This window comes from Polypterus senegalus, chromosome 5 (genome assembly GCF_016835505.1).
Source record: "Polypterus senegalus isolate Bchr_013 chromosome 5, ASM1683550v1, whole genome shotgun sequence".
Classification (NCBI taxonomy): domain Eukaryota; kingdom Metazoa; phylum Chordata; class Cladistia; order Polypteriformes; family Polypteridae; genus Polypterus; species Polypterus senegalus.
In genome coordinates, this window is record NC_053158.1 from 75,126,329 (window position 1) to 75,144,861 (window position 18,533).

At 38.8% G+C, this 18,533-nt stretch overlaps 1 protein-coding gene across 1 annotated transcript in view; it reads left to right on the plus strand.

The window, feature by feature from the left end:
* dlgap1a (discs, large (Drosophila) homolog-associated protein 1a) overlaps positions 1 to 18,533 on the plus strand; it is an 879,958-nt gene that overhangs the window by 131,148 nt on the left and 730,277 nt on the right. The window contains exon 2 of the mRNA XM_039754830.1: positions 13,956 to 14,009. The gene's annotated coding sequence lies outside the window, so the exon portion shown is untranslated. The remainder of the gene's footprint in view (positions 1 to 13,955; positions 14,010 to 18,533) is intronic.

An 18,533-nucleotide genomic window follows, 5' to 3' on the forward strand; every position in this document is an offset into this window, starting at 1 on the left:
TTCTTGGCAAATGTGTGTAATTTATCTTATTGGTTGCAAATGGCTTGTACTGTGGGCCTGCTTCCAAACTTTTTTCTGGTTATATGATGTAATGGACAGTAATAAAACTGGATGCTCTATTAAAGTTCATTACTGTACTTCAGGGGCTTAAGTCATTGTAGTTACAGTATATTTTACACATACTTACTCAGTTCTACTAAGTTCACAGCATCAATTCTATTCTGGGTCTTGACAAAGCATTGTCTCAACTGCTTTTCACTTCACCTCAGTTATTAAGTATGTCACAATTTGTTTTGTTGAAGTTGCAATTCATGTGATTCAAACATTTATTTCTATCCGTCTGGCTGCTTTGTATGTCTTATCCGAAGTCAGAGTTGGTTATGTAATAACATGCACTGTATCCTGATGAATAGCACTAATTTAACACAGACCTACTTAACACATTGTCATCCTTTTGGCTGTTATCAAACCTACTGAGAGACAGTGTGAGACCTCTCTACCATAGGTCCCAGATTTACTTTTCTTACTTTCAATGTCTTGTGGTCCTCCTCAGTTTTCATTTGCTTGTCTAAGTGAGAGTCACAGTGACAACACTATTGTCTAAGTATAGGTAGAGGTCCCATTTTTCATGTTCACCTGAATATAGAAGAAAATTGTGTCAGACTGCAATATACAGTATGATACATTATATAAACCAATTAAGTAGGTTTACAGAGGAATCAAACATAAAAAAGAAATAATGAAATCCTTCCTGTTTCACATTCCTTTTTTCTCTTTCTGCGAAATTAAAAAAAAACCTGGGAGGATCAATTTGACATTAAACAGCAGTAGGAGTGAAACTTAAACTATGAGTGACAAAATAGTCATGTGAGTAGTATATTTAACCCCTATCCTTATTTAATATACCGTAAGCTATGTTATCCTCTAATGTATCTGCAGCCATCAGAAGACAATGGTAACTGCAGAAACTAGTGATTGCCTTAACAACCAAAAATTATGAGACAGTCAATAGGAATTTTTTTTCTAACTTTATTTAGAAAAATACCTTAAATTTGCACAGTGTAAATACCCTAGATGTATTGTTGGGTTTCCACAGATATGTTTAATGATCAGTGGTGAAAATTCCATTACTAGTGGTGTATTGCCTATTCAGGCTGGTATGAAGACATCGTATTCAGTGAGCTCTGCTCCAGTTTCTATCTGGTTCACAAAAGGTAACATTCATCTGGTTTCAGTGGTATGTAAAGTAGGGGAAACAGAAAGTGACGTCAGATGTCCTCCAGACTGACGTCCTCAATTCTAGGACAAACGAAAAATGTGTTTCATGGTGTGTCACATCAAAATCCTTCCTCATAACCTTTTTGGATGGACCGAAAACCGTGTAACACGTCCCGATGTAATTTTTTTCCGACAGTAGTTATAATGTATTGCAAGCATAAGTATAACTATTTGAGAATAAGAGTGTCTGTCAGATACAATTTCTTACAGATAAAAAATATTTTGTGTGGTTTTGTAAGAATAGTGGAGCTATGCAGTAGCTGTTTCACTACATTAACAAATATAGAATTCAAAAGGCACTCACATCACAGAAAGAACAACACACCCTGTTTTTCACACAATTAAACTTTATATTTACTAATGATTTGTACAGTGCTATGACTCTGCTGGCAAAAGTACAATCCAGTTGGTTACCACATGTTCCAACAGGTGCATTCTTATTTCTTGTCTTTTACTGGTCAGAAAGAACTTTAGCAATCTTAGATTATTTGACATTTAACATCAGTTTTTACAGTAAGTAAATATTATGAAAATTGTAACTGTCTGGTAATGTGCATAGGAGCGGTGGCCTTATGTGAGAGCCCAAGCTTGACGCTATAAATATGGAAGCTTGTTTCTTTATTGTACTCAGGGGGCTGGCAGTTTTCCTATTGCTCAGTCAAAGGAGGGCTTGTGAACATGTGTTTTGTAACGCAAAGGTTGCTGATTGACATCTCGGAGACAGGGTTATGCTCATTTTAAAAAAAAAAATGGTGTGATTCTTAACACATTGCTGTTTAACTTAATGTTAATACTGTTTATATTTTACAAATTTTGAATAGAAAATATTTATATGAATTTAACTCTTTGTAGGTCAGTTTGACATGTGAGTTTGGCCACTGCTCAGTTGATTACGGCTTTTAGATTTTTGTGGCTGGCACGTTGGCGCAGTGGTAGTGCTGCTGCCTCGCAATAAGGAGACCTGGGTTTGCTTCCCGGGTGCTCCCTGAATGGAGTTTGCATGTTCTACCAGTGTCTGCGTGGGTTTCCTCCCACAGTCCATAGACATGCAGGTTAGGTGCTTTGGCAATCCTAATTTGTTATTGGTATGTGTGTGTGTGCCCTGCGGTGGGCTGGTGCCCTTCTCATGGTTTTTCCTGTCTTGTTGTGTCTATAGGTTAGTTGGTGCTTTATTGGTATGATTCGCTGGGTTAGGTTGGTGATTGTTACTGCCTGCACACTGGTTTCTCAATGATATTGTTACTAGCATGATGCCCTTTCAGCTAAAGAGACTAGTGATTAATCCTCTGCCAGTCAGTGTCTGTGTAGAATTTAAATGTTCTCTCCATGTTTTTGGTTTTGAATGGGTACTTTTGATTTTCACTACATCTACAAGATGTACATGTTATATTGATTGATAATATTTAATTATCCTAGTGTGACAGAGTTTGGATGCGTATGTGAGTGTGTCCTCAGAGTTTTTAGGTGGGGTCCTGTCTCTTGTCTACTATTGCTGTTGTAGGGGGTGGAAAGCCACAACCCTTTAATGGAGGAAGTGCTATCAGAAAATTGATTAATGGTTAAGTAAGACCTGTATGTGAGTTTTTAAAAATATAGAGACAAAGAGTTAATTGTGATAACAATATGCTTAAAGTAATGATTAGGATTTCATGTGATGAGTCATCCTTTATGTGCTAAACAGCTTACTGATGACAGAATTTGAAATTCCAAGACATCTTTACCAAAGTCATCATGAAGAGTGGGTGGGATGAATTCAAAAGATGGTGTCATTTTTATAGCACCTCCAACCACATGTTTTCTGAACAGCACAGTTCTAATATTTAATGTTTTATAAGATTTTTCATTTGTCCATTTTCTTTATCTGCTCAGGCCAGCATTTAAGCATATCTTACTTTCTTGTGACTTATATTAATGTCTGTGTTTTAATATGAATAAACATACACTGAGCTTGTTTGAGCACTCCATTTATGCATGCTTTCCAAGTACAACTGTTATCCTTTCTGAAAAAAATATTTTAAATATATTTCACATCTCAGACTTCAGTAAATTATACTTAATTTTCTAGTGACAAATATGAATATGTAGATTTAATTTTGACACTATGTAAAATGTTAATTGTGAATAAACACACACTTAGTTTGCTTGAACGCTGCATTTACATGTTTTTTCCAAGTACCACTTTTATGTTTTCCGGGAAAAAAAAAAACATTTCTGTATTTTAAATCTTAATATTCCACATAAATTATTTTAAATTTTATAGCAACAAATATGAATATGCAGATTTAGGTTTGATACTGAGTTAAAATTTAATTGTGACACACAGATCTTTTTTATACAGCTCCTTACTAATATTATTGTGATGGTATTGCTTTGTTTTATTATAATACACCTCTATCTCTATTAATAATATCATTTTCTGAATGAATTAAAGTTCACTGATACATGAGTTTTATAGTTTAAGATTTGTGCATGTAAAATCTCTAAAGAGGTCTTAACAATGTAAGAGTGTAATAACAGATAAAGGATTTCTTTTCAGGAAACATCTTCTTTTTGTCTGGTATCAAATTGATAAAGACATCTTACAAGTTGAACTAAAAACATGCTGGGCAATGATAAACTAAATTTCACCTGCATTTCTCATGAGAATTGCCACATTTGACAGCTAGAGGAAAGCACAATATCCACTGATAGCACGGTGTGAAAGAGGAACTGTTTGAAGACAAAATGAATAGTGTTCATAAATATTGTCGCACCTTTGCCAGAAATGAGATTTTAAAATGACAAAATCTATATGTAAAAATAATGCTAAAGTGAGCTGTTGCTTCCTAACAACTAGAAATTCAAAATATCTATCTGTCAATTGTCTGAAACAGTCTTTTTTTATAATGTTATCAGGGGCTTGAACCTATCCTGGCAGAAGCTGGCAGCTTTGGGCAAGTCAGACTTTGATAAAAATAACTATCCATCATAGTGTACACTAATACATCATATTACTAGTATGGGATATATTTAAAGTCTTCAATCAAACTAACATGTATATATTTTAAATGTACAAGTGAAGTTAAGTACTAAGTGGATGCTAAGTGGACACAGGAATTTAATGCAGGCTCCATACAGACAAAGGCTGAGTCATAATTTGTACCTACATCTCATCTCTGGAGCTGACAGGGAGCAGTACTAACCATCGTGCCATCATACAGCCTATCAAGTGCTTTCTATGGAAAATACAGCTGTCAGATCAAATTTCAGTAGTAAAGATTGAATTTATAATTAAACATCTTCCATAAATGCAAAGTAGTGCTTTTATAATTTCGGTGTTGTTTTAATGCAGACCTGTATTTTTTCAGAAATAGTTTTTTTCACATATTTCCAAGGATCATTCTTTTCTTATTTTGGTTTGTATTGTCATTAATGAATAAAAGAACCTTCCACTTCTTGAAAAAATATTGTTCTCAAAACATTTTAAGACAAATTTTTCCTACCCCACTATCCTCTTCCAGGATCTACATTTTTCCTACCCCACAACCTAAAAGTATTGATCTGTTCCTTTCCATCCTGTCTTGAACGTTGAACTTTGGTTGAGTTAATTCTCTCTTATGTTGTAACTTTTAAACATCCATCATGGTTACAGAGTTATAGTGATTCAGTGGTATATATACAGTCCTGTTGTAATTACCAGTGTGACAGCAGAAACAGACAGACAGACAGACACACACACACACATACATCACCACAGCTACTGAGCTCCACATGCTTGAGAAGTGCCTTAGTCTGCTATGATATCCTTCTGTCATTTTTAACTATTGCATAACTATATGCCATAAAAACAGCAAAAAGAGTTTAGGTAAGCATTGTGGTTTACAAATATACAATGTGTTAAAACCCTGCAGCTATTTTATCATGGCATGTTTGCTAGTTTGATAGTAATGTTAAATTTCTTTAGTTACTCATTTAGCTGTGCAGTCAGATGATGGATGCTATGCAGCCTTCTCCCCTGATTGAACTGGTGTTGTTAGGCAGATTTGTTGATTAAGGTGTTCTGAGCACTGAAATCTGCACCTCCTGGTGCTCTTTTTTATCAGCTCTCTTAACAGCAGTCCTTTTAACGGGCTGTGACACACCATTTACTTCAGATGCATATTTTGCAGTTCATATTTTCATAAGAATAGCAGCCAGTTTTTTCAAGCTTACTTCGACTCCAACACTCTTCTCATAATGCTGAACAAGAGAGCACACAGAGCAGTTGTGCCTAGTTTACTCGAGATGTGATGCTTTAAATTGAGGCCAAACAGTTCAATCTAGGTTTTATTAGACCAGAGAGTCTTATTTTTCATAGTTCAAGAGTCGTATATGTGCCATTTTGCAAACTCCAAGTGGGCCTTCATGTGTCACCTAGTCACTCTGGTATTAGTGTGTTGAGTGTTGCAGTGGTGATAGTCCTTCTGGAAGTTTCTCTGTTCTCCACTCAGGTTCTCTGGATCTTAGCCAGAGTGACCATCAGGTTTTTACCATGAAGTAAAAACATGGCTCTTCCCATCCATTTGTTCAGTATGGCTTGGCAGCCAACTGTTGAAAGAGTCATAGTTGTTCCAAACTTATTCCACTTAAGAATTATGGAGGCTCTTATATACTCTTTATATACAGGTATATTGTGGCATATGGCCAGGGCGCCACCACATAGGAAGGACCTGGGGAGGGAGCATACCCAGAGCAGTACCTCCCCTGGAGCGCAAAGTGGCAGCCCCCGTTGGTTGCAGAGGTGCCTCGAACTCCTGCAGGGCCCCATGGGAACTGGAGTTGGATACCACCCTGTTGGGATCCATGAGTGTCACCAGGGGGTGCTGCAGCTACAGGCTTTACTCAATACTTTGTTGATGCACCTTTGGCAGCAATTACAGCCTCAAGTCTTTTTGAATATGATGCCACAAGCTTGGCACACCTATCCTTGGCCAGTTTCGCCCATTTCTTTTTGCAGCACCTCTCAAGCTCCATCAGGTTGGATGGGAAGTGTCGGTGCACAGCCTTTTTAAGATCTCTCCAGAGATGTTCAATCGGATTCAAGTCTGGGCTCTGGCTGGGCCACTCAAGGACATTCACAGAGTTGTCCTGAAGCCACTCCTTTGATATCTTGGCTGTGTGCTTAGGGTCGTTGTCCTGCTGAAAGATGGTCATCCCAGTCTGAGGTCGAGAACACTCTAGAGCAGGTTTTTATCCAGGATGTCTCTGTACATTGCTGCAGTCATCTTTCCCTTTATCCTGACTAGTCTCCCAGTTCCTGCTGTTTAAAAACATCCCCACAGCATGATGCTGCCACCACCATGCTTCACTGTAGGGATGGTATTGGCCTGGTGATGAGTGGTGCCTGGTTTCCTCCAAACGTGACGCCTGGCATTCACACCAGAGAGTTCAATCTTTGTCTCATCAGACCAGAGAATTTTGTTTCTCATGGTCTGAGAGTCCTTCAGGTGCCTTTTGGCAAACTCCAGGCGGGCTGCCATGTGCCTTTTACTAAGGAGTGGCTTCCATCTGGCCACTCTACCGTACAGGCCTGATTGGTGGATTGCTGCAGAGATGGTTGTCCTTCTGGAAGGTTCTCCTCTCTCCACAGAGGACCTCTGAAGCTCTGACAGAGTGACCATTGGGTTCTTGGTCACCTCCCTGACTAAGGCCCTTCTCCCCTGATTGCTCAGTTCAGATGGCCGGCCATCTCTAGGAAGAGTCTTGGTGGTTTCGAACTTCTTCCACTTATGGCTGATGGAGGCCACTGTGCTCATTGGGACCTTCAAAGCAGCAGAAAGTTTTCTGTAACCTTCCCCAGATTTGTGCCTCGAGACAATCCTGTCTCGGAGGTGTACAGACAATTCCTTTGACTTCATGCTTGGTTCGTGCTCAGACATGAACTGTCAACTGTGGGACCTTATATAGACAGGTGTGTGCCTTTTCCAAATCATGTCCAGTCAACTGCATTTACCACAGGTGGACTCCAATTAAGCTGCAGAAACATCTCAAGGATGATCAGGGGAAACAGGATGCATCTGAGCTCAATTTTGAGCTTCATGGCAAAGGCTGTGAATACTTATGTACATGTGCTTTCTCAATTTTTTTATTTTTAATAAATTTGCAAAAACCTCAAGTAAACTTTTTTTACGTTGTCATTATGGGTTGTTGTGTGTAGAATTCTGAGGAAAAAAATGAATTTAATCCATTTTGGAATAGCATAACAAAATGTGGTTAAAGTGATGCGCTGTGAATACTTTCCGGATGCACTGTATATATATATATACTAGCAAAATACCCTCGCTTCGCAGCGGCGAAGTACTGCCTTAAAATTTTTATTAAAAAGAAATTTAAACATTTTTAAACTGAGGGAAAATATGCCAATAATTATTTGTTAAGAATCTCTTTGTATACCACATTGTGAGTTCGGCCCTCCGGTTGTAATATGACCAAGCTGTGCGCAGAGCTTACTCTTGAGCATGCAACGTACAGTTGGCCATGTGAACAGTAATCTTGTTTCAAATCTCACAGCTTGGATTGCTGCTGTCATAATCGGTTTGAGTTTCATGGTTTGTTTCAATTACGACAGTATTTGTAGGACTTGCGTTGAAGAGGCATTCGGCATCTGTCAAGCGTTGTAAGTATAGAACCGGTTTCATTGATAACTTCACATCCGGCTTTTTAGAGTTTAAACATTCATAAACATCAAAGTGCCCACTACTGAAATCGTCACATGTGAATCTAAGATGTTTAAGAGGCATAGGCGGTTGTCGAAAGGTGTAAAATATTTGGCCATTTCGGTACACTTGAAAGCGACAACCGAACAATTCAGCAGCAGCCATCAACTCACATGCAGATCCATAGGTGAAGGGCTTAAGCATTTCACTCTTATAGTGCTCCTGTGTAGTATAATTATCTCCTGTACCGTCATCAGTCCACACCTTGCACCTGTCCCTGTCATTCAATACATAAGACACAATGTTCCTCCGGATATCAAGAGTGAGCCTGATATGGCTGTGCAATATGTAACAAAGAGAATGGAAAAGGTAGGTGCCATCTCCGGGCATGGAAACCACTCGGTAAGTGACAGTTCTTTGATCGATGGTGATCACCTCGATAGACATGTTAATAGGGGTACAGTTGGAATGATAAAGGAAATGGGTACCTGAACAATGTAAAGTAAGTCTAAAATACCTACACAATAACTATAATCGTCATAAATGAACAATAAAACAGCAGAGAAGCTGTGGATTAAATAAAAAGGCCGTAGATATCAGCAGGGAGACGTGAATCCCATGGCGAAGCAAGGAAGGGAATGTAGAGACTGGAGTGACGGACGGCCTTATATAGGCGGGCAGCCAACAACGTGGAGGCGTTGGGATGTGGGACCCAACGCTGCCTCACATGGTGACCGAGCTGCAGGCTATGGACGTATATATGTACGTAAGTAGGATTCAGTTAGCTTTGGGAACCCGCGTACCAAATTTCTTGAAGATGAGCCCATAACTAACAAAGACCATTGAAAAGTTCAATATGGCGGCCAACAGTGGCATCATACCACCAAAATAAGTACGTACATTGGTTTCGGTTGACGCAGGGAAGCCGCCTACCAAATTTCATGAAGATGGGGCCATAAATAAGAAAGTTCAACATGGCGGACGTTGTCGACCGCTATGACCGTTACGCATAGAATTTCGAAATGAAACCTGCTTAACTTTTGTAAGTAAGCTGTAAGGAATGAGCCTGCCAAATTTCAGCCTTCTACCTACACGGGAAGTTGGAGAATTAGTGATGTTGGAAAGTTCAATATGGCGGCCGAAAGTGGCGTCATACCATTGAAATAAGTACGTACATCGGTTTCGGTTATCACAGGGAAGTCGCCTATCAAATTTCATGAAGATGGGGCCATAAATAAGAAAGTTCAACATGGCGGATGTTGTCGACCGTTATTGACTGTTATGACTGTTACATGTAGAATTTCGAAATGAAACCTGCTTAACTTTTGTAAGTAAGCTGTTAGGAATAAGCCTGCCAAATTTCACCAATTTCTTCCCAAGAAGACTCATGGCTGTATTAGCTCAAAAGGGTGCTTCTACTAAATACTGAGCAAAGGGTCTGAATACTTAGGACCATGTGATAGTTCAGTTTTTCTTTTTTAATAAATCTGCAACAATTTCAAAAATTCTTTTTTTTTGTCTGTCAATATGGGGTGCTGTGTGTACATTAATGAGGAAAAAAATAAATTTAAATGATTTTAGCAAATGGCTGCAATATAACAAAGAGTGAAAAATTGAAGGGGGTCTGAATACTTTTCGTACCCACTGTATATATATATATATATATATATATATATATATATATATATATGTGTCTTTTGGTGAAGTGCGCATGCGTGGGCCGTACCGCACATCGCACCGTGCCCCACCCATGCGCTCGGCACCGTGGACGCAAACAGACTGGAAGCTGGGCACACAGTGAATGGCCTAGCCGCTTCCGCGCATGATAAGCAAATAAAGCACACACACTGGAAGCTGGGCACATGGTAAATGGCCTTGCCATGGCCGCGCATGATAAGAAATAAAGGACACCATTGCTGGGGAGAGTGCTGATTGGGTAGTCAAGGCCGCACTCATAAAATCCGTTGCAGGGGAGACGCTACACAATAAATAATCAGCTGCACGCTCCCACAGATTAAAATACTTGCTGGAGAACTGCAAAATACTTGCTGGGGAGACGCCACAGGCACTATTATTAACAGCACGCCATACATTACATTAGTTGCTGGGGACACTCTGCTGATTGCCCAATGTTGTGACAGAAAATTAAAGTCATATTACGGACAACAAAGCCAGTATTACTGTCAGGGAAAATTACAGGCATTTTACGGAAATACAAACCAGTATTACTGCGAGAGAAAATTAATGACACACAATACAGTGATGCATATTACAGCCACATACAAGCCAGTATTACTGTAGGAGAAAATATTACGGACGTATCTACTAACAACATGCCACCCAAAAAAAAGGACACCTCAAGTAGGATAAAAAGACACAGACAATCAAATCCTATATAAGCAACATCTCCTGGAAGAATGGTCAGCTCAACAAGTAAACATCAACAAAAGAAAGGCTGAAAGACAAAGAAAAATGTGAGCAAATAGATCAATTGAAGAAAAAGAAAATGACCGTCAGAAAAACGCTAAAAGAGAAAGACTCAGAAGAGCAAACCTTAGAAAAAGTTGGCATTTACTTGCCTGAATCAGTATTCAGCCACAGTCAATTATATGTTGCATTATCAAGAGTAAGAAGTTTTACAGATGTTGTTGTCAAGGTTGTAGAGATTCCTGAACAAGGCAAACTGTTGCCAAACTCAGACAGAATATTTACAAGAAATGTTGTCTATAATGAAATTGTATAGAAAAATTTCATGAGGTAAAAAAATAGAAAATTTTACCTAAATATCATCTTCAGATATTGTGTCTTACAGATTGTTACAAAGTTTTACACTAAGGCAATATTAATTATACTTACTGTATTGTCATATACATTTCGATTTTATTTTTATTTTATTTTACTTTAGGCTTCTTCCAAAAATATTTTTGACAAAAAAAAATTAAGACAAGAAACAGAATGAAGTCAAGGTCCCTTGCCATTTAATATAGACTGTTCCAACTAATGTTTATGCACTACTTTTCTAGCACCCGTTATTGTAACAGGCTTAACGTCTAGTATATATATATATATATATATATATATATATATATATATATATATATATATATATATATATATATATATATATACCATACATGTTTGTTGTTGCAAGATGGACTGGTCTGAGTATTTCAGAAACTGTTGATCTACTGATTTCCATGCATACCCATCTGTAGGGTTTACAGAGAATGGTCCAAAAGAGGGAAAATATCCAGTGAGCGGCAGTTCTCTGGGCGAAAATGCCTTGTTGATGCCAGAGGTCAGAGGAGAATGGCCAGACTGGTTTGAGGTGATAGAAAAGTAACAGTAACTCAAATAACTACTCATTACAACCAGGTTATACAGAGAGCATGTCTGAATACACAACATGTTGAACCTTGAAGCAGATGATTACAGCAGCAGGAGACCACACTAGGTGCTACTCTTGTCAGCAAAAAACAGGAATCTGGGATACAATTCACACAGGCTCACTAAAATTGGACAATAGAAGATTGGAAAAAAAGGTTGCCTGGTTTGACGAGTCTCAATTTCTGCTGCAATATTCGGATGGTAGGGTCTGATTTTGGCATCACCAACAAGAAAGCATGTTTCCATCCTGCCTTGTATCAACAGATTAGGCTGGTGGTGGTGTAATGGTGTGGTGGATATTTTTTTGGAGCCTTAGTTCCAACTGAGCATTGTTTAAATGCCACAGCCTACCTAATTATTATTGCTGACCATGTCCCCATAACCCTAACCTTACCATGTCACAAAGCTGAAATCATCTCAGACTGGTTTCTTGAACATGACAGTGAGAACTCAAATGGCCTCCACAATCACCAGATCTAAATCCAATAGAGCACCTTTGGGACACGATGGAACGGGAGATTAGCATCATGGATGTGTAGCTGATAAATCTGCCACCACTGTGTGATTCTGTCATGTCAAAATTGACCAGCACATTGTTGAATCTATGTCACGAAGAATTACGGAAGTTCTGAAGGCAAAAGGGGGTACAACCCAGTACTAGCAAGGTGTACCTAATAAAGTGGCTCGTGAGAGTATATATATATATTTGCTATACTGAGTTTTTTTGTAATTAAGAAATTAATTTTTGTGCTTGACTTGTTTGCACAAATTTTATTTTAATATGGAAATACTTATAGTATATAAAGTATATAGTATATACTTTATATTAATGCTAATGGTGGGTTTATTTTGAAGAAATTAAGAGGCTCTGCTCTATGATTTTATATCATGTGTTTCATTATATGTGCAGGGTGTGACAGATAGGGGTTGCTGTCGTCCCCATGAATCCTCAGACCAGACACCAGATAAAAGTCCAAATGTTGATTTTATTAATACAATAATGTGCACAAAGTACCTCCACCTCCACTATTCCTTCAATAAACAATACAATAATAATTCCAATAATACATAATTCTCAATAATCCTCCACACCTCCCAGCAGCTCAATCACCCTTCCTCCCAACTTGGCCCCCTGCTGGGATCTCCCACAGTACTTTTAAACTTCTTCACCCGGAAGTGTTTCTGTCCCTCAGTCCATGTGACTATATTAAGACTTCCAGGTCGGGTAAAACTCCTTTTCTTCAGCCCGGAAGAACGTCATTTCCTCTGTCCCCTCGACTGGGAAGTACATCCGGGCTATAAGGCAAATAGAAGTCCCTGGGCCTCCCTGTAGCATCCCCTGGTGGTCCCCACATTATCCAGCAGGGCTGTAAAGAAAGACTCCAATGTCCATGATTCCCTGTTGGAATTCGGTGTACCTCCATGTTGCAGGGAGGGCTCCATCTGGTGGCTTGGGGGTATTGGCCGGGAGAAGCTACCGGCCATATTCCATAAGAGATACACAGACAAACATGACAGTATAACGTTAGTCTGATTTTCTAGGCCAGCTCAGACCTTTTGCGGTTGGGTGTGTTGGATCACACTTATGTGGGACTGTTGTGTGGCCAACTTTCTTTTTCTTTTTCATCTACTTATATTAGAATTACTACAACTATTTTTGCATTAATTTCTTTATTATTTACTTCCTAGTCACATTTAAAGGAATGTCAATAAATGTGTATTGTATTTCATTGTTAATAAATGTGTAATGTTTTATGTCAAGAAGAGCCATTAATACAGTACAAACAGCCATCCATATATTTGGCAGAGGAGGCAGATAGGCTTTGAATTTTCATTTTGCAATTGGGTGGTTTTGGAGTTTTCCAGCATATCATTACACAAATATTTATTTTCCTTACTTGTATTCAGTGTTATCTCATGTCTTCTCTCTGAAACTGACAACTCTTAATGCAGCTTGTACTTGTGGCACATGCTGCCAACTGACAACAATCCTTGCTCTGCTGCCACTGTTGTGGTTCCTTGCCGAAGTTAACATGCATAGATATTTTGTGCTGCTTGTTATATGGCATCATCATCCGTGTTCTCATTCTTTTCCAACTTGAAACCCATAGTGGGCAGCAGTTTGGCCAGTGGGTCTGGTTCTTTTTATTAGTGCTGAATGAGCTTAAGACCAGTAATGTTTCCTCCATAGATATGCCTTTGTGTTTCCTGGACATGGGTGTTCATGTTGTCTAGTAGGTGATCCATCACTTGTGATAACACTTTTAGCCTAGTTTGTTTACTTTCTTTGAAAAAAGCTACCTACTCTCTTTAGTTTTTTTTCTTTAGAATAGCCAAATCTAAAAGTAATTTTGTAAGAAGCTGCTACACCATGATGTAAAATTGATAGAAAGACAGTGCTGTTAAAAAGGCTATAAAAATCCTTCCAGACTTCATTTTTTACAGAACACAGCTAGGCAGTGGTGGCAAAAGTGACATTTACTGAGCCTCTGCCACCAGTCTCAATAAGCCTGTGGCAATTGCTAAATCTGGAATGTAATAAAGAATGCAGGATAATGACTAAAAACATTCTGAAAAATCCATCATCATGTTCAAATTGTATGATTCTCTTTCTAGGGGCTGCATCTGCTGTCAGAATTAGATGGAATGAAGTCCAGCACCGATTCCAAGGTAATAATTATGTTGAGATCATTTATTCTCCAAATACTTAAAATTTTAAAACTATCAAATCCCAAATTCTGTTTCCTCTCTACATAAACATTCCCTTTGGTGACCAGAATCATGAGGAAGATTAAGTAAGGGTTTATAAGCTTTTATCTCAGCATGTGTGCATTTCATACTTATCAATGTCACACCTCCCTGAGGAAAATTCTGGAAAAAATATTGCATTTGTATTTCAGCTAGCCTCTTGTTCCAGGTACCTTAGGGACAAGATACGCTGCTCACAAGAGATCTTTCTAAATGTTAATTTTGTCTTTTCCCCCCACTGTTTTCTGCTGATAACAAATTGCATGATGAAATGCTCATCTTCCCGGAGAAGCAACAGGCTTAGTAGTTAATTTGGATCCATCTCTGCGTGCTTTTTTCCTGAAAAAAATATTGTTTTTCAGGGAAACAGGACAGTATAGCATGTTACTATGTTTGTGGTATCTTTATAGCCACGGCATGTTTTTAATTCACACTTCTACACACTGTATTGGGTTGTAGACTTAATATTTAAATGGATAAATGTGCAATTTTTGCCTAGCAGACTATGTTCAATAAGCCATAATGACAAAGCAAAAATATTTTTTCAGAAAGGTTTACAAATCTATTAAAAAACAAATCTTGAAATCTCTTATTTAGATAAGTATTCAGGTCCTTTGCTTTTGCATTCCAAATTGTGGTCAGGTGCATCCTGTTTACTTTAATTATCCTTGAAATGTGCCTAGAACCTGACATGAGTCCACAAATTGGCATATTGGATTGACTGCACATATTTTAGAAAGACACACGCCTATGCATATAAGGTCTCACAATTCACACTGCATGACAAGACAAAACCCAAGGCATGAAGTTCAAGGAAAGGAACTCTCTGTAGACCTCTGCAATCACATTGTGGTGAGACATAGATCAGGGCAGGGTTATGAAACCACTTGTCCTAGAGTTGGCAGTTCTGCCAAACTGAGTAACCAAGCAAGAAGGGCATTGGTCAGAGGTGACCAAGAACCCAATGATTTACAACCAAATCAGTCCAAGAACCAATGAGCTTTACAACTTCTCTGCTGAGATGACAGAAACAGCCAAAAGGACCATCATCTCAGCAGTACTCCCATCAGTGAAGTGTTTATGGTAGAGAGGCTAAATCTTCTTTGGGCAAAACTCCTAGCCCTATGTCTGGCAAAGATCAGGCTCTGCGCATTACAGTAATCTCTCGCTATATCGCGCTTCGACTTTCGCGGCTTCACTGTATCGCAGATTTTATATGTAAGCATATCTAAATATATAACATGGATTTTTCGCTGCTTCATGGGTTTCTGCGGACAATGGGTCTTTTACTTCTGGTACATGTTTCCTCAGTTGGTTTGCCCAGTTGATTTCATACAAGGGATGCTATTGACAGATGGCTGAGAAGCTGCCCAATCAGAGCACGCAGTTAAGTTCCTGTGTGCTGATTGGCTCAGTGACAGGGCGCCGAATTCAATTCCGCTGTGTTAACCAGGAAGTCTTGTCTTGCTCATTCAGCATCAACGTGTTTCGCTGTGTAAAGAGTTAACTTTTGTGCTCTTTTGTGTTTATCTTTGTGCATAGTCAAGCCCTTCGTTATGGCTCCAAAACGATTTACTCCTGGTACTGCTTCAGGGTCCATGCCCAAGCACCAACGGAAGATGCTAATGATTGCTGAAAAGGTAAAAGTTTTGGATATGTCAAAGGAAGGGAAAAGCTACACCGCTGAAGGACGCCATTACGGGATCAATGAGTCCACAATTCTTTTTATTTAAAAAGGAGAAATAGAATATAAGATTTATGGCTGCAGTGTCCTTTAACCAGGGCGCAAAATGAGTTGTAAGTGGATATAATAAGGCGGTAGTCTGGATGGAATCTGCTATACGTGAGATGCTTGATATCTTTAAAATAATATTTAGGTTTTACTGTATATAAACAGTGTGTTTACATACATAATTTCAACGAATCTTACCTAATATCGAAGAGAATACAAAGGGTTTATGCTGTATAACTGTGCGGGAAATGTTTATAATAGTTTGGGAGACTTTATAAGGGCTTAAAATATATAAAAACTAGCAAAATATCTGTGCATCGCAGTGGAGAAGTAGCGTGTTAAAGAAGTTATGAAAAAGAAACATTTTAAAAATAACATAACCTGATTGTCAATGTAATTGTTTTGTCACAGTTATAAGTGTTGCTGTCATCAAGGATTTAATTATCATTATTTTTTTCAATCAGGTTCGTATTTGGAGGACCTGTTGTGTTGAAGTTACATTCCGTGTTTGTCAACAGCTTTCATTCATCGAAGTGTTCACTACCCAAATCGCTACTTGTGAATGTAAGATGTTTAACAGGCATTCCCGGTGTTAACTTGTGGATTTGCCTGCAAATATTTAGCGGCAGCGTGTCTATGAACTTGTGAAATCTCTTGCGAGTATTTAGTGACAGCGTCTTGTAACAGTTGTCACCAGATTTTTTATTGTGTGCTTTTAACTGTTTCTGCCGCATGCTTCCTTTTAGAGATTATGACCCAGTAATTAACTGTCTGTGGGATATCTGTTTAAGAAGAATTGGGGGCAAACTACTCCTGTGGGTCCTTGCTAAACGTACCATGGTGTGACGTAAGGGGAACTAACTGTAAAAATGCAAGGAGGCGCGTATTTTGAATGAAAAGGGAGAAGACAGCGAAGGAGCGGAAAAGTGAGAAGGAAAACTGTTTAAATAATGAGCTAGGAAGGTGAATGGAAAGAAGCAGCCAGCGTTAAAGCAAGGAAGACTCCGTCCGTAATAAGGACGGTTGGGTGCACGTAGAAGGTGTAACAATAAGATTGTTAAGCCTTATGATAATGTTCCCGCATGGAGGGTTTAAAGAGACGCACCGGGAGAAGTATAGAATAGGGAAGCCCGTGTGACTGTTCTGCTGTTCTCCTTCGACAGTTCTGTGGCTCTGCATATTTGTATGTACCTCTCTAAAGTCAGTTTGTCATCTATCAGTAATCTTTGTTGCAAACTTGCATCACTGGTTCCACACACAATTCAGACACGTATAAGGGAACTTTTAATCTTCCCGAAATTGCATGTGCCTGCTAACACTCTCTGATCTGTGACTTAGTTGTCTATATTTTCTCCCCTTGCCTGATTTCTTGAAAAAAATCGGAACCTCTCTACAGTTTCGTTTATTTTCGGGTTGTAATGTTTATCAAATTTACGTATCATGAAGTTCATGGTTAACTCATCAGGTCTTACATCACCGGTCAGCGCCTGACACAATTCTCTGCCGCTCTCCCAATAAGATAACATAATAATCTGACCTTAGTGTTTTCCTCTGCCTGCGGCATTGCAAGTTCTGTGTTTAATCTGAACTCATCCTTCCATGTTCTCCATGACTTCGCCAGGGGCCTCATGTATAAACGGTACGTACGCACAGAAATGTTGCGTAAGAACTTTTCCACGTTCAAATTGCGATGTATAAAACCTACACTTGGCGTAAAGCCATGCACTTTTCCACGGTACCTCATACCTTGTTGTACGCAAGTTCTCCGTTCGGTTTTGCAGACTGGCGGCACCCACCGTCAAAGCAATGCTACTGTTCCTGTGTGGTTACACCTTATTTTCCTGACGCGGCTTTATAAATACACTGAAACTAACCACATATTGTTTATTGGTGTAACTCATCTGATTGTAATTAACTTGTAACAATATAATGGTCCAGGGAATAGCCATAGTATTCCAAATACCATAGCTGCTTTAGCGTTGTTACTTTCGCTGCACCTTCTTCTTCTTCTTCTTTGAGCTCCTCCTGTTAGGAATTGCTACAGCGGATCATCTTTTTCCATATTACTCTCACTGCACCACTCGGAGTATTTATATCACTGTATCTGAGTGTAAATCACAGCAGCAGCTGATCGGAAAGAGAATTATCGGTATACAGCTTCAAGGACACGCTGCCTCAGCCACAGCAAAATGTTTCAAAGCTTTTCCTGACCTCGTGGTTCAGAAGCAGTTTTATCCCAAGAACTATAAACAAACTCAATCAATTGCACCTTGTAGAACTGTTTGTAGTTATAAGTACAATCACCTCACTGTAAACTTACACTACAGTTATAATATCGCACAACCTGAGCCACTTTATAAAGCGCGTATTTACATATGATGACAATATCATTTTTAAGGTGAAATGCAGCAAAATATGTTTATTATATTATACAGATAAAATTTTAACTTCATTTAAATAATCTATATTCTTCACTGGGAGTGTCGTGAAGGATAGAATAATTAAACATGTACTACGAAGATATTTCAATGTTCCTTAAAAGTTTTGAAGAATCGGCGCTAAGCTTATAGATGGCTTAACTTCTATTACAGAGCTGATTGTGTGGTGATTGGGTATTTGGGGAAAGAAAAGCAAGGACTGCAGTGGCGGCTACACCAATATATATTGAATATAAAACAGAAAGAGAAAATAACAGCACAGCTAAAAACGCAGCG